This window comes from Salvelinus namaycush, chromosome 3 (assembly GCF_016432855.1).
Source record: "Salvelinus namaycush isolate Seneca chromosome 3, SaNama_1.0, whole genome shotgun sequence".
Classification (NCBI taxonomy): Eukaryota; Metazoa; Chordata; class Actinopteri; order Salmoniformes; family Salmonidae; genus Salvelinus; species Salvelinus namaycush.
In genome coordinates this window covers 68,390,456-68,405,271 of record NC_052309.1, presented here as the reverse complement: position 1 = coordinate 68,405,271, position 14,816 = coordinate 68,390,456, and the positions used below count along the sequence as shown (strand labels likewise).

The 14,816-nt window shown below is 43.3% G+C and overlaps 1 protein-coding gene across 2 annotated transcripts in view; it reads left to right on the top strand.

The window, feature by feature from the left end:
- The window catches only part of LOC120035909 (signal transducer and activator of transcription 5B-like), a 96,070-nt gene that overhangs the window by 40,837 nt on the left and 40,417 nt on the right, over positions 1 to 14,816 (top strand). Inside the window, exons 1-2 of one of the 2 annotated variants that reach the window (XM_038982390.1) lie at positions 5,152 to 5,175; positions 12,420 to 12,483. The gene's annotated coding sequence lies outside the window, so the exon portion shown is untranslated. Of the gene's footprint in view, positions 1 to 5,151; positions 5,176 to 12,419; positions 12,484 to 14,816 lie in introns of those variants that run through there. The other variant, XM_038982380.1, reaches the window with a different exon arrangement.

The window sequence follows — 14,816 nt, the reverse complement described above, 5'->3', positions numbered from 1 at the left end:
CGAGGGGTCCTCTGAGCCACACTCCCCATCCATCTCCCTTGGGTCGGTCCCATGATCAAAGCCCTCTGTGTCCCTCCATTGTTCCTGCTCCGAACAGTGTAATGATTCCATCAGGTCCCGGCCGTAAAGGGCCCAGAGACAGGCCTTGGAACCTCCCCTGTTGAATACGCTTCGTTATGCGATTCATTAGCGTGTCAACATGTGGCTGTCCCTCTTTACAGAGCACTGCCCTCTCTCCTGCTTCACTCAGTACCCCTGCTCCCATCAGACGGTGACAAATGCTTTTTTTGATGGTTACATCGACCTCTCTATGAAGAGCTGTTGTTATGTTCAGTATGAAAAAAGCTTTGTGTGTGTGTATGTATGTTTGTGAGTCTCGTAACCACCCTACCACTCTGTTCTTCAAGAGGAGCCCAGCCCAGCCCTGGGCCTGCATGGAGGTCACAAGTTGTCATTAAGTTAATGACAAACATGTGACCACGATGACCCTGTTAGCCATGCTCATTTAGACCAATGTCCTCTGTAGACAGACAGACAGACAGACAGACTGTGCCAACATAGCCTTAGTTCCACTATCATAGCCTTAGTTCCACTGTCTGTTGACAGACATACCCACACACGCAGACTTGCACACACACACAAACCCAAATACATTTTTTAAATGTAAACATTATACAGTAGCCGCGCTCCACTCAACTGTTTTATTTTTTAATTGAACCTGTATTTAATTAGGCAAGTCAGTTAAGAACAAATTCTTATTTACAATGATGGCCTACCAAAAGACAAAAGGCCTCCTGGGGTGACGGGGGCCTGGTATTTAAAATACAAAATAAAATAAATATATAGGACAAAACACACATCACGACAAGAGAGACACCACAATACTACATAAAGAGAGACCTAAGACAACAACATAGCATGGCAGCAACAGTAATGTTGCTACCCTTAGGATGTGTTATGTGGATGTGCTTGTGGAGGGTCCTGCTGTGCAGCGTGGCTGTGAAAAACAGACAGGAACTGTCAGACAGGCAGACAGTGGTGCTGCTGGGAGAGGAGGGATAAACCACAGGGCAGAGAGACTAGACCATGATGTGATGTCCTGCTACATGTTGGACTCCCAGGGGGGATTTTTCTGCCCTTATTATTAATTAAACATGATCAGTAAATAGTTCTAAATCTACCCAACCCACAGCTGGAAGCAAATGTACACATGCAGGGATGAGCATGTGTGAACACACACACACACTAGCAGACACACACACATTATGCCCACAAACACCCAGCACCACAGCCCACCTAATGTACAGTTGAAGTCGGAAGTCTTAGCCAAATATATTTAAACTCAGTTTTTCACAATTCCTGACATTTAATCCTTGTAAAAATATCCTGTTTAAGGTCCGTTAGGATCACCACTTTATTTTAAGAATGTGAAATTTCAGAATAATACTAGAGAGAATAATTTATTTCAGCTTTTATTTCTTTCGTCACATTCCCAGTGGGTCAGAAGTTTACATACACTCAATTAGTATTTGGTAGCATTGCCTTTAAATTGTTTAACTTGGGTCAAACGTTTCAGGTAGCCTTCCACAAGCTTCCCACAATAAGTTGGGTGAATTTTAGCCCATTCTTCCTGACAGAGCTGGTGTAACTGAGTCAGGTTTGTAGGCCTCCTTGCTCGCACACGCTTTTTCAGTTCTGCCCACAAATTTTCTATAGGATTGAGGTCAGAGCTTTGTGATGGCCACTCCAATACCTTGACTTTGTTGTCCTTAAGCCATTTTGCCACAACTTAGGAAGTATGCTTGGGGTCATTGTCCATTTGGAAGACCCATTTGCGACCAAGCTTTAACTTCCTGACTGATGTCTTGAGATGTTGCTTCAATATATCCACATAATTTCCCCCCCTCATGATGCCATCTATTTTGTGAAGTGCACCAGTCCCTCCTGCAGCAAAGCACCACCACAACATGATGCTGCCACCCCCGTGCTTCACGATTGGGATGGTGTTCTTCGGCTTGCAAGCCTCCCCCTTTTTCCTACAAACATAACAATGGTCATTATGGCCAAACAGTTCTATTTTTGTTTCATCAGACCAGAGGACATTTCTCCAAAATGTACGATCTTTGTCCCCAACCGTAGTCTGGCTTTTTTATGGCGGTTTTGGAGCAGTGGCTTCTTACTTGCTGAGCGGCCTTTCAGGTTATGTCGATATAGGACTCGTTTTACTGTGGATATAGATACTTTTGTACCGGTTTCCTCCAGCATCTCCACAAGGTCCTTTGCTGTTGTTCTGGGATTGATTTGCACTTTTTGCACCAAAGTACGTTCATCTCTAGGAGACAGAACGCGTCTCCTTCCTGAGCGGTATGACGGCTGCATGGTCCCATGGTGTTTATACTTGCGTGCTGTTGTTTGTACAGATGAACGTGGTACCTTCAGGCGTTTGGAAATTGCTCCTAAGGATGAACCAGACTTGTGGAGGTCCACAATTTTTTTATGAGGTCTTGGCTGATTTATTTTGATTTTCCAATGATGTCAAGCAAAGAGGCACTGAGTGTGAAGGTAGGCCTTGAAATACATCCACAGGTACACCTCCAATTGACTCAAATAATCTATCAGAAGCTTCTAAAGCCATGACATCAATTTCTGGAATTTTCCAAGCTGTTTAAAGGCACAGTCAACTTAGTATATGTAAACTTCTGACCCACTGGAATTGTGACTTCTGACTTCAACTGTATAGCCTACATGACCTTGGTAGTGAACTGATGAGTCATGTCATGTTGAGCCTACTGTATACAGTAAATATGGGGGTGGGAGGAGGGTTGGGTTGATGAAAGGATGCTATTCCTGTCATTACTGTAGTGTCATCCCCTCTGGGCTGGAACTGGGAGGCACAAAGGGCTTCTTTTGTCCCGGTCTCCTCCCTCCTCTTTCCCTCTCGACACCTCACAGACCCAGTCATGTGTTGTCCTCTGGGGTACAGCAGAGATGATCATCGGAAGGTCTACTGTAGCTAGCACAATACAACCCGTAAAGTCCAATGCAGTGTCCCTGACATGAGCCTGTTCACAGTCTCTATGGAGGCTAGTCTCTCTGTCCACTCCGTTGGATGGCCTTGGCTGGAATCCATCCTCGCTGGTCTGGTCTTTACTGAGAGTTTCACATTCAGTGTTTTGCTTCCTATCTACTGGCAAGTTGATTTGTTAACAAGCAAGCTGCACTTTGTCCATGCCTAATGTTTGCAGCCAGCCAGGCAGGACTCTACTAGTGGTCTGCTGTGATGTCATGATGTGAGGGGTTACAGTGGAGGTCAACACAACATTTCTACGGTGTTATATCCTAAACATTGCACTCTCTTGACGGTCCAAGGTTTCCCAGTTGCCTAAATCTGTTTGGGAGCCTCCCTTAAGACCCCACCTCTAAATCATGAAGCTACCCCCCACTCCCATTCCTCTGGGTCCTGGCTATCACAGACTCGCCTCGAACTGCTGCGTCTGTTTGAAAACGTGCCCTTTGGACTGCAGTGCTCCCCCCTCTTAGTCTGGATCCGTCTGGGAGTTGGGTAGGTGGAGAGAGACAGATGCCGCTATGTGGGCTGGACACGCTGGATGTAGGTTAAGTGCTTAATTTTACACTCAGCTGTTACTTCAGAGGTTATTTATAAACCCTGGCAGGGGGACAGTGTGATTATGCACAGAGCCAGTCATGGTGCCGTGAAAGTTGCGGGGGGAGAGAGAGAGTAAGGGAGAGCGAGAGATTACACAGATCCACAAAGAATTTGAAAACAAATCCAATTTTGATAAACTCATATATCTATTAGGTGAAATACTAAAGTGTGACATCACAGCAGCAAGATGTGTGACCTGTTGCCACAAGAAAAGGGCAAGCAGTGAAGAACAAGCACCATTGTAAATACAACCCATATTTTTGTTTATTTATTTTCCCTTTTGTACTTTTACCATTTTCACATCGTTTACAACGCGGTTCATAGTGATAATATGACATTTGAAATTCTCTATTCCTTTGGAGTGTAATGTTTACTGTTAATTTTCTATTGTTTATTTCACTTTTGTTATCTATTTTACTTGCTTTGGCAATGTAAACATATGTTTCTCATGCCAATAAAGCCCTTTGAATTGAATTGAGAGGGGGAGGAGAAAGAGTGGGGCGGGGTGGACAAGGTGAGAAAGACAGAAGGAGAATATCTCTCTCTTATCTACCTCACTTGCTTTGGCAATGTTAACACATGTTTCCCATGCCAATAAAGCCCCTTGAATTGAATTTAATTGAATTGAGAGAGAGAGAGAGACAGAGAGAGAGAGACAGAGAGGGAGACGGAGAGGGAGACAGAGAGGGAGACAGAGAGGGAGACAAAGAGAGAGAGACAGAGAGAGAGAGAGACAGAGAGGGAGACGGAGACGGAGACAGAGAGAATATATACATAATATGACATTTGTAATGTCTTTATTCTTTTGGAACTTCAGTGAGTGTAATGTTTAGTGTATTATCTATTTCACTAGCTTTGGCAATGTTAACATCTGTTTCCCATGCTAATAAAGCGCCTTGAATTGAATTGAATTGAGAGAGAGAGAGAGTGAGTCGGGAGGGGTTGACACAGCCAGCCGCAGTGCAGAGGCCACTGTCAGAGGCAGGCAGGGAGGGCAGTGTTGTCGCAGTCCTACAGCTTGTTTGATGTTCATGAAGATTTGCCTAACAGCCATCCAGGCTGTGTAGTGTGTGCAGTCAGTCCAGACAGTCAATCAACAAGAACAGCAAGTCCCTACAGCTGTAGGATGTTAATTTGATCACCCTGTTGTTATAGGACATTTTAATGCAAACTTGTAGTCTATTCAAGGTTTAAAAATGCTTCTAAAGTTTGTAATTCCCACTTTAAAATTACAGACTTGATTTGCCCTAACTGAAATGTATCAGCCCCTACAACAATGTCCATTATTTATAATCCACACAATAGTTTACATTTCCTGTTGCTGCAGGATTATTTTCCTGCAGTGGGACACTGGTCAAATTAAGATCCTATATCTGTATACCATTTATCAGTAGGAGTTCCCCCTATTATCTCTCTGTACCTGGCCTTTGTACAGTGCTGAGTTGTCACAGGCATTTCCCCTGTCTCTTTATAACCGTAAATATCAGTGTCATGCATCTGACTTAAAGGTAATGCTGCAATCAGTTAGCATTTTAAATATGCTAATGAAGAAGTTGTCGTTTGAATTTTTGTTGTACTGTAGTAAGGTTGATTTAGGTTGGAGAACCTGTATATTTGAGGTAAATCATTTATGTATCTTCTGCTTTCTGTAGTAGAGTAAATGTGCTTCTATTTGCAGTCACATGAATCACTTGGTTGATTTGTGTGCTGTTTAGTTGGGTAGTTGGTGTCATCACGAACTAACAAGCTGTGAGTTTCACATGGGTGGTGGTGGTGGTGGGTGGTGTGGCAGTTTGCCATTTAAGTTCCTAACAGGAAGTACTTGTGTAAATGAAATGCTGTTTCTCCTAAGAGGAAAGAGTGGGTGACATAGACTTCTTGCAAAAAGAGCCCCAACGCACACACACACACACACACACACACACACACAAACTAACCTTGTGGGGGGACACAATTCAGTCCCATTCAAAATCCTATTTTCCCTAAACCTAACCTAACCCTAACCCCAAAACCTAACCTTAACCCTAGCTCCTAGCTCCTAACCCTAAAACTAACCCTAAACCTAACCTTAGCTCCTAAACCTAACACTAATTCTAACCTTAACCCTAAACCCCATAGAAATAGCATTTGACCTTGTGGGGACTAACAAAATGTCCCCAGTTGGTCAAATTTTGGTTCATTTACTATTCTTGTGGGGACTTCTGGTCCCCGCAAGTATAGTTAAACACGCCCACACACACACACACACACACACACACACACACACACACACACACACACACACACACACACACACACACACACACACACACACACACACACACACACACACAGTGTCCAGTGGAGAGAGTGGAGTAGAGCGACCCCTCGGGGTTGTAGACGGACACAGTAACACACTGCTGTAGACTGTAGAGGGGGATAGGTCACTGTGGTTCTATCACCTGTGGTGGTGGTGGTGGGCCATACACAACGAACCAGAGGGACATAGTGGTTCCAGTGGAGTCACTGAGGCTGAGCTCGGGAGAGTGATGGTTGATGCGTCACACTGTGTGCTTTCCTCTCCTTTTCTTACTGACAGGTTTGAAAACACACAGTGTGTTTTCCTCTCCTTTTCTTACTGACAGGATTGAAGACACACAGTGTCTGCCATCAAAGAAAAGGAAAAATGTGTAATCCTGTTGTCTGTCAAGTACAGATGATGTTTTCTGCCCTTTGTTGACTCCCTGATGGTCACTTGTACTCAGTGAGACTTTTCCACCCTCTCTTCTCCCCGGGGGCGCTTTGACCCATCTGAGACACAGCAGTTGAGTGAGAAGCCTGGCCGTCTTTTTTTTCTGTATTCAATTTATTTATTTTAAAGCTCAGTCTGTCTGGCTGGCTGTGAGCATTTAAAAATAGCAGCAGGAATTACCAGGTGCTGGTTTATCAGTGAAATGAAATGCTGTAGATTTAGAGTCAAAACAAGAGAGAGAGGATGTGCTTTGTTGAGCAGTAACTGGACCATCAGCCACTCTGTCTTTTAGTTTACTATCTCAGAGTTCTATTTATTTCTGAATGAAGACGATCCTCTGCGTGAGTGGGGGGTTACTCAGCAAATTTACAGTAAATAGGGCCAGTATTGTAACACCTTGTCTCTGCGTCTGTTTCGTAAAGTAAGAGCAGATGTTTCAGCTCCCTGACTGACTGACACTCTCCGTTCTCATTCTCTGTTGGCTTTGAACAGGAAATCGTTTTTTCTAATCCAGCTGCCTTGACTTCCTAATTCACAGTGAATTGATTTCCTCTGTAGCAATCACTGGATAACTGCTTGGAATATCACAAACAGAAAGGACATGATCTCCTCGTATAGGAACTGGAATCCAAAGAGCTGTGAGATGGACCTGGGGGCACTTCCTTCCCCCTCCAAGTCTCCGAGGTGCTTCTATTCAAAGTATTTCTTAGGTACAAATGTCTGGTTCCTGGACATGTTTTACACAATTAACAGTATGAAAGTTAACTCTCTATGTGCCTACTCTCAGCTCTACCATACAGTACACTGACATTCCAACACACAAACCCAACCAAGGCTGGCAGTACTCTTAGTTGTGAAGGACCACATCCAGCTGGGTGGAGAATGGATTATTGCATTTAGCTGTAATTGCAATTGGTCTTCTTTGCTTGTCTCTGTACATATGTGTCTTTTTCCCCCCCTCAGACCACATCCATTTGTATTGCGGTCTGTGTATAATAAATCTAGTCAGAATGGCACTGGGCTGAGTGTCTGTGCGTGAGAATGATTTGGGTGAAGTAGCCAATGTCTTTTTCATCTTTAGAAGTAATAAAGAGGAAACACGAGGGCTGCGGTCTGGACGGTCTGGCGGTCTTTGAAGGGAAGGCCAAGGTAAAGATGAGACAACCGAGGCTTGTACTTGACTAAAGCATAGGGCTGCTACTGCGTGTGTTTGTGTGTGTACGTGTGGATTGTGGAAGTGTGTGTGTGGCCCTGTGTCTGTGCTGCAGATATCCATCTGGGTTGGTCAGCCTTTGCTAACTGAACACATTGTCTGATATCAGTAATATCTCTCAATGTGTCTATTCTGTCAGACAGTAATGTACTTTCTTGACTAACAGAGGATAATATTGTACAGTTTGAGATTAGATGGAGGTCCTTTCGGGGCCATTAGTGAGTTCACTGGGGGTTGACCTATGATGTATCATCATCACGCTATCTTTCACCTCCGTAACCAGTGCTTCCTATTGTCGGAGTCCTGCAGTCAAATGACCAAATCACCCTCTAGTGGCCTCATGGTTGGAATGTTATTCGTATTTTTCATAATTAATAAGCATTATTGGGGAAAAAAAGGGTGTTTCTATGTCAAATGGTTTTGTTATATTTCAGTCCTCTGTGATGTATATAATGTGTATTATTGGGATGCAAACTCAAGATTTAATACATTTCAACTATATATCTGACATGGTACAGGTGTCTTCTTTTTTTAAGGCCATAACCATGTGTGTGAGGTGTATACTTCTGTTTCAAAGTAGATTTGTTTCAGACTACCAAGAAACTCTGTGTGACCCTGATTTAGCCCACTGCAGTAAAAGGCTAATAGTTGCTCTTGATCAACATGGTCTCAGGACAATTCATATTATTCTGTATGTAAATCTGTGACTCTCCATTAGTATGATATGTTACGTTACGTTAGGTTATATTAATTATGAATGGAATAGCGGTCATACAATATCATACGAATTAGTGGATATATAGTATCGTACGTCTTACCTGGTCGTACAATAGCATACAAATTGGATGACTCAACTTATTATACATCTTTCAGGATGTATAGTATTATACTTCTTTCTCTGAGACCAGGTGGCTTGTTGCGCCATAACAACAACGGAGCATTACGGGGAGAATTTACATTGGCGATTAGCGAAACTAATGACAAAGGTTAAGATCATTTACGTAAAAGGTTAGGAGAACTAATACGACAAAGGTTAGGGGAATGTATGTAGCAGGTTCGGTGAATTGGGTTAAGTTTAGAATAGGGGTTAGGCATGTTCAACGAGACATGAACACGCAACCTTTGGATTGCTTGACGGTTGCAGATTACGCCCACCCATCCTCCCAGACCAACCTCCCTACTTTTGTTTCTGTCTAAAGTAACTATACCATTAGTAGGAATCATACGTCTTGGAGGTACTTAGAAATACATAAAGTATGTTTCCTATGGCTCTGAGACCAGGCTGTCTTGATAGGCCACTGAAATGGTTTTGAACTTGATGGAAAGACTTCCAGTCTTGTGCATATTTGAGCATTATTAACTTATGGCTCCTGGACTGGTTAATTTAATCTAAAGAATGTGAATGTACATAAGCCTGGGGGTTGAATTTTAAAGTCACTGTACATTTGACATCCTTAATATGTAATGTTTTGAGCTCATATATGACAGGTGTTGTAAATACTGTATGTGTGTGTTGAACAGACCAACGACGTAGGTTCCCTTGGTGTCACTTCTGATCTCTGTCTTACCCCCGACTGACACATGGGTCATGTGTTACAGGTGAAGAACCAGGATGTAGCTTGTTTCACGCCTCATTGACCGTTTGGCTGATTTATTGCCCTTTCTGTCCTTCACTCTCTTTTTCTCTCTCCTTCTCCATTTTTTCCTGTTAAATTGGAGTCATGAGACTGTCTGCTAGGGTAGTGCTGTGGTCTGAGAGCCAGGAGAAATGAAAGGTACTTAGATAGGTGGTGGACTGACAGATGGTGGACTGACACAGTGCGGCTGCAGTACGTGCACAACAGAGCACAGCAGGCCTGAGTCAGTGCGTCGAGCCTGAAATAGGTTACGGGGCAGTATAGGTTGGTGGTCACATGTCTGTATGTTTGAAGCCTTCCTCCAACACCACGTCCGCCAGGCACTAAACACAGGACCTTGACTGATTCTAGACTAGGTTGGGATGTTGTTGGACTCAGTTGTTGTGTGTCTGTTTGGGGGAGATGGGGGTAGTGGGAGGACGACTGGTGAAATCATCAGGCTGCCATTTGTAGGGAGAGTGTGAGACGGTGGAAGGAGATCCAGACAGAAATCAAGATAATATGTGAATGTTTTGTTTGGAGCCTCTGGACAGCAACAGCATGTGGTGTCCTGATGTTCTGCTTGTTCCTGGTCCAACCAGAGGAAAGAGTTGTCTACCTAATCAATCATGGTCTGACCCTCTGCTCCTCTTCTATCCCTAACGCCTCAGCAGGCTCCTCCTAACCCATACCCCTCAGCAGGCTCCTCCTAACCCATACCCCTCAGCAGGCTCCTCCTAACCCATACCCCTCAGCAGGCTCCTCCTAACCCATACCCCTCAGCAGGCTCATCCTAACCCATACCCCTCAGCAGGCTACTCCTAACCCATACCCCTCAGCCCCTCAGTAGTCTCTGGGTATACGTGGGGCTGGACAGCTTGATATGAACCATTAGCCTACTAACTGCTGTTGGTGGCATATAAATTCAACGTGTTTGACAAGATAGACAACATGTGTGGGACAGTGGCGGTCAGAGTCGTTTAAGATGACGGAGGACAATTTCTCTTTCTCATGAGCATGGCCTTATTTCTATTACAGCATATTGGAGGACTGTCATTCATATTCCATTCACGCAGTTCAATGTAACAGCGATAGGTTTAGGCTACTACATGATACTTGGAATTTTCCCTACCCATCATGAGGTTGCTACAACCTAGCCTATGAATGAAGGTTACAATGTAGGTGCACACAGGTTGAGAGAAAATGTTGAGGTGTGTCACGATCGTTGTTAGAAATGGACCAAGGCGCAGTGTGCGTAGAGTTCCACATGTTTTAATAATAGAAACTCACCAATAACAACACAGAACAAACGAAACGTGAAGTAAATGCAGTGTTCACAGGCACTACACAAAAACAAGATCCCACAAACTAAAGGTGGAAAAAAGGCTGCCTAAGTATATCCCCAATCAGAGACAACGATAGACAGCTGCCTCTGATTGGGAACCATACCCGGCCAACAAAGAAATATAAAAACTAGAATGCCCACCCTAATCACACCCCGACCTAAATCAATAAGAGAAATTAAAAGGCTCTCTAAGATCAGGGCGTGACAAGGTGACACACTGTGACACATGGACAGACAGCGACACATTCAATACCTCCTTGCACACTCTTGCCTGCATCTAGCTGATATAGGGTGTAATCATTAGTCCAACAGTTGCAAACGAGAATTTCAATTGGACAAATTCAGATATGTTTAGCCCCGTTTTATTCCATTTAAGAAACGTTTTTCAACAGAATCGGCAGAATGAATACACCCCTGATCATGCGTAAACACGGTTCAGAACAGCCACGTTGTATTCCTTTTCGCATCTATGCGCTCTCCACTCACTTTTTCCCTTTGTCGCTTTTGGACGTCAATGCACAACACATCAGCTGTATGTGACCAGGCCAAAAAACCTTTCCAAGCCAAACCATATCATAACTGCTACACACAGCCTACATCGTTGTCACCATATTAGCTAAAGTAACGTAGTCAACATAGCTAATAGAACTAACGCGTTAGCATTTCGCTACACTCGCATTTCGCTACACTCGCATTAACATCTGCTAACCATGTGTATGTGACAAATAAATTTGATTTGATTAGTAAACTTGCTACAATCATGCAGTAACTTTACAGTGCACAGTCAGTAAGCAGTTTAGCGCTTACACCGGCGGGCCCCGGTGGCAATAAATTAGTAAAACCAAAAGCTTACCTTGACTTGGAAGAGTTCCAGTGTTGAATAGTCATAGCGAGCTAGCTAACATAGCATCCCTCTGTTTGAGCAGGGTGTTTGAGTAGGCTATACTAGCTAGCTGCATTTGCTAGCTAAGTAAGTGAAACTGAAAGTGGAAAAAAATTATGAAATCTCTCTCTTGATACTCCTACATTTTGGAAGAAATGTATTTGTTCAAAACTGTTCAACTGTCACACCTGCTCCCACTCTTCCCCTCGCGCCAGGCTCCCCAGCATTGTTCACTCCTGTCATCATCATTACACACACATGCCTTCCCCCCATCACGCGCATCAGCTATTATTTGACTCACCTGGACTCGATCATCTCTGTCATTACCTTCCCTATATCTGTGTGGTTCCCCGCTCTGTTCCCTGCTTCTGCATTGATTGTCATATGTCTTTGTTTACCCATGTGCTGACGCTGGTCCTGTACTGTTACCTGTCTGTTCCTCATTAAATGTTCAACTCCCCGTACCTGCTTCTCATCTCCAGTATCAGTCCGTACACAACTATTGTCTCTCTCTCTTTGAGTCAATTACTCGCCACATTTTATGCACTGCAGTGCTAGCTAGCTGTATCTTATGCTTTCAGTACTAGTTTCATTCTCTGATCCTTTGACATGTCAGTTCATGCTGCAAGAGCACTGATAGGTTGGAGGACGGCCTCCGGAAGTTGTCATAATTAATGTGTAAGCTCCCATCCTCCTTTAAAAATTCAAAATAAACTTAATATGTATGCTATGCATTATGATTTTTGAAATGCCATTGAGGTTAAAATAAGAGGCTTTGGATAAAGCATGGAGGTGCTAACGTTTGTGGGAGCTCTCCACCAGTGAACAGCATCATGAAATGCTTTCGTAATCAGATTTTGTCAATGTTGTGGTCCCTTTGAAAAAAGACGACTTCCTCAGTAGCAAGCAAGGTTATACTCACTTCCTCTTTCTCTTTCTCTTTCTCTCTCAACCTCTCTCTCAGGTTTGGGGTGCTCCTCTTCATAATATCCTGCTATTACATGGTAGCAAAGACCTGAAGACAAGAGGTAAGCAGTGTGACCTTCTCCTTTCAGTTTTTTTACACTTTGTAGATCTCTCATTGGGTCAACTGTCAATGTGCACTATATCTGCGATCTAGGGTTGTGTGTCAGTTAATGTCGTTATAAGTGGGTGGCTCACAAAAGAGTCTCAAGATTCACTTCAATGATAAAGAGTGATTGCTGAAGAAGAAAAAAGCAAAAGGGAGTAACTTTCACTTCTCCTCAGATCTCTTTGTGCCACTGTGTTTGGCTGTTGTGGTAAGTACTAGACTGAGGGGAATTATCTTTACCCTCTGGTGGAGTTGACAGCTAAGGTGCTAATGGTGGGAACCGGGCGCCTGGTAAGGTCACAGAGGCTGATGAATTCTGTCAGTCTGTCTGTCTGTCAGTAACCCACCGCTAGACAGAGTTTGCTTACTGGCAACTCCCAGCATCCACAGACACAGATGCAGAGCAGCTCCTATGATAATTGATGTGTGTGTGTGTGTGTGTGTATATAGTAGTGTGTTGATTATGACTGATCACTGTGTGTGTGTGTGTGTGTGTGTGTGTGTGTGTGTGTGTGTGTGTGTGTGTGTGTGTGTGTGTGTGTGTGTGTGTGTGTGTGTGTGTGTGTGTGTGCGCGTGTGTGTACAGTAGTGTGTCATTGTGTGTGTTTATGTGTCGGGGTGTGTGGTTGCGGGCATGGGCTGTTACAGACTGGCAGTCCTACACTACAGGAGAGCAGGTCAGGAAGAGGCTGGTACAGCACTGAAGGCTCACAGCTCTTCCTGTATGGTTCCTCTTTCGATCGGCTGAGAGTAGTCTGCGCATAGCCACCTGATGATTGACGGGGGCCATTCTGTTACATTTAAATCCACCTCCTAGCTTATGCCACTCCAGCTCAGAACGCAGTCAAACCATCTGTCATGCTTTCACCTTCATTGTTTTCTTTGTTTAGCAACCCTACAGGTGTAGGATCTTAATTTGACATATATTGTCACAGCAAAATAATCCTGCAGCAACAGGATTTGAACGTTTAGTCCATAATGTTGCTTAATCGGTGGTTAGGCTATTAGCTGGCCAAAGTAGGTTACATGAAAAGTGCAATACTGTTAAAATAACATTTTTTGCAGCAAAATAATGCTGTAGCAGCAGGATTTAAACTTTTAGTCCACAATGTTGCGTGATCAGTGGTTAGGCTTTTACCTGGCCAAAATAAGGTTACATGAAAAGTGCAATACTGTTAGTATAACTGTATGTTAGGGCAGGTTTTCAGTGAATTTATGTAAATCCTGAAGCTCAAATTCTCAGCAACAAAATAGTAATTAAGATCCTACACCTGTATGTAGAAGTTTATTGAGGAGCTTATGGACACTATATAAAGAGCTTTTATTTTCCATCTAAATTGTATCCTATATTGTCACAGCAAAATAATCCTGCAGAAACAGGACTTGAACGTTTAGTCCATAATGTTGCTTGATTGGTGGTTAGGCTATTAGCTGGCCAAAAGTAGGCAACATGAAAAGTGCAATACTGTTAATATAACGGTGTGTTAGTGTGGGTTTTCAGTGGATTAATGTAAATCACAAAGCTGCGGTGCAGGAAAAATCTCAGCAACAAAAGAGTGATCAAATTAAGATCCTATATCTTTACCACAATGTACCGATTTAATGCTTAGACACTGAAAGCAACTAAAAGGCTTGTTGTTGTAGTGAATGGTGGGGGATGTAGCAGTAAGTGAATTGGGGGGAAGGCTGAGTGAAAAAGGCTAAAGGTTGAAGTTGAGAGGAGGGCAAGCCAGGGCTTGGCAGCCAACGGGATGTGGATTTTGTGGGAGTGTGAGCATAAGCTGATTATATTAGCGTCATGCCCATAGGCACACACCAGGTCACAGAGTTGCTGTGTTCTGTTCACCTGGTGCTCTCTCTCTCTATCTGCCTCCCTCTCTCTCTCTTTCTCTATCACTCTATTTCTGTCTCTATCTCTTTGCTCAAATGAAGGTCATGTGCTATACTGTACCACGTCATTTGTTTAAAAATAACAATTTATTGTCTCTCACAAAGTCTTCCCCTACCACTTTCTGTTGTATGTGACTCTCTCTGTCTGTCTCCTGGTCTATCTATGTACAGATGTAGCATCTTAATTTGACCTGTATTTTTACAGCAAAATAAGTCTGTAGCAACAGGATTTTAACTTTTAGTCCACAATGTTGCGTGATAAGTGGTTAGGCTTTTACCTGGCCAAAATAAGGTTACATGAAACGTGCAATACTGTTAATATAACCATGTGTTATTGCAGGTTTTCCGTGAATTTTTATAAATCCTGAAGCTCAAATTTTCAGCAACAAAATAGTGATT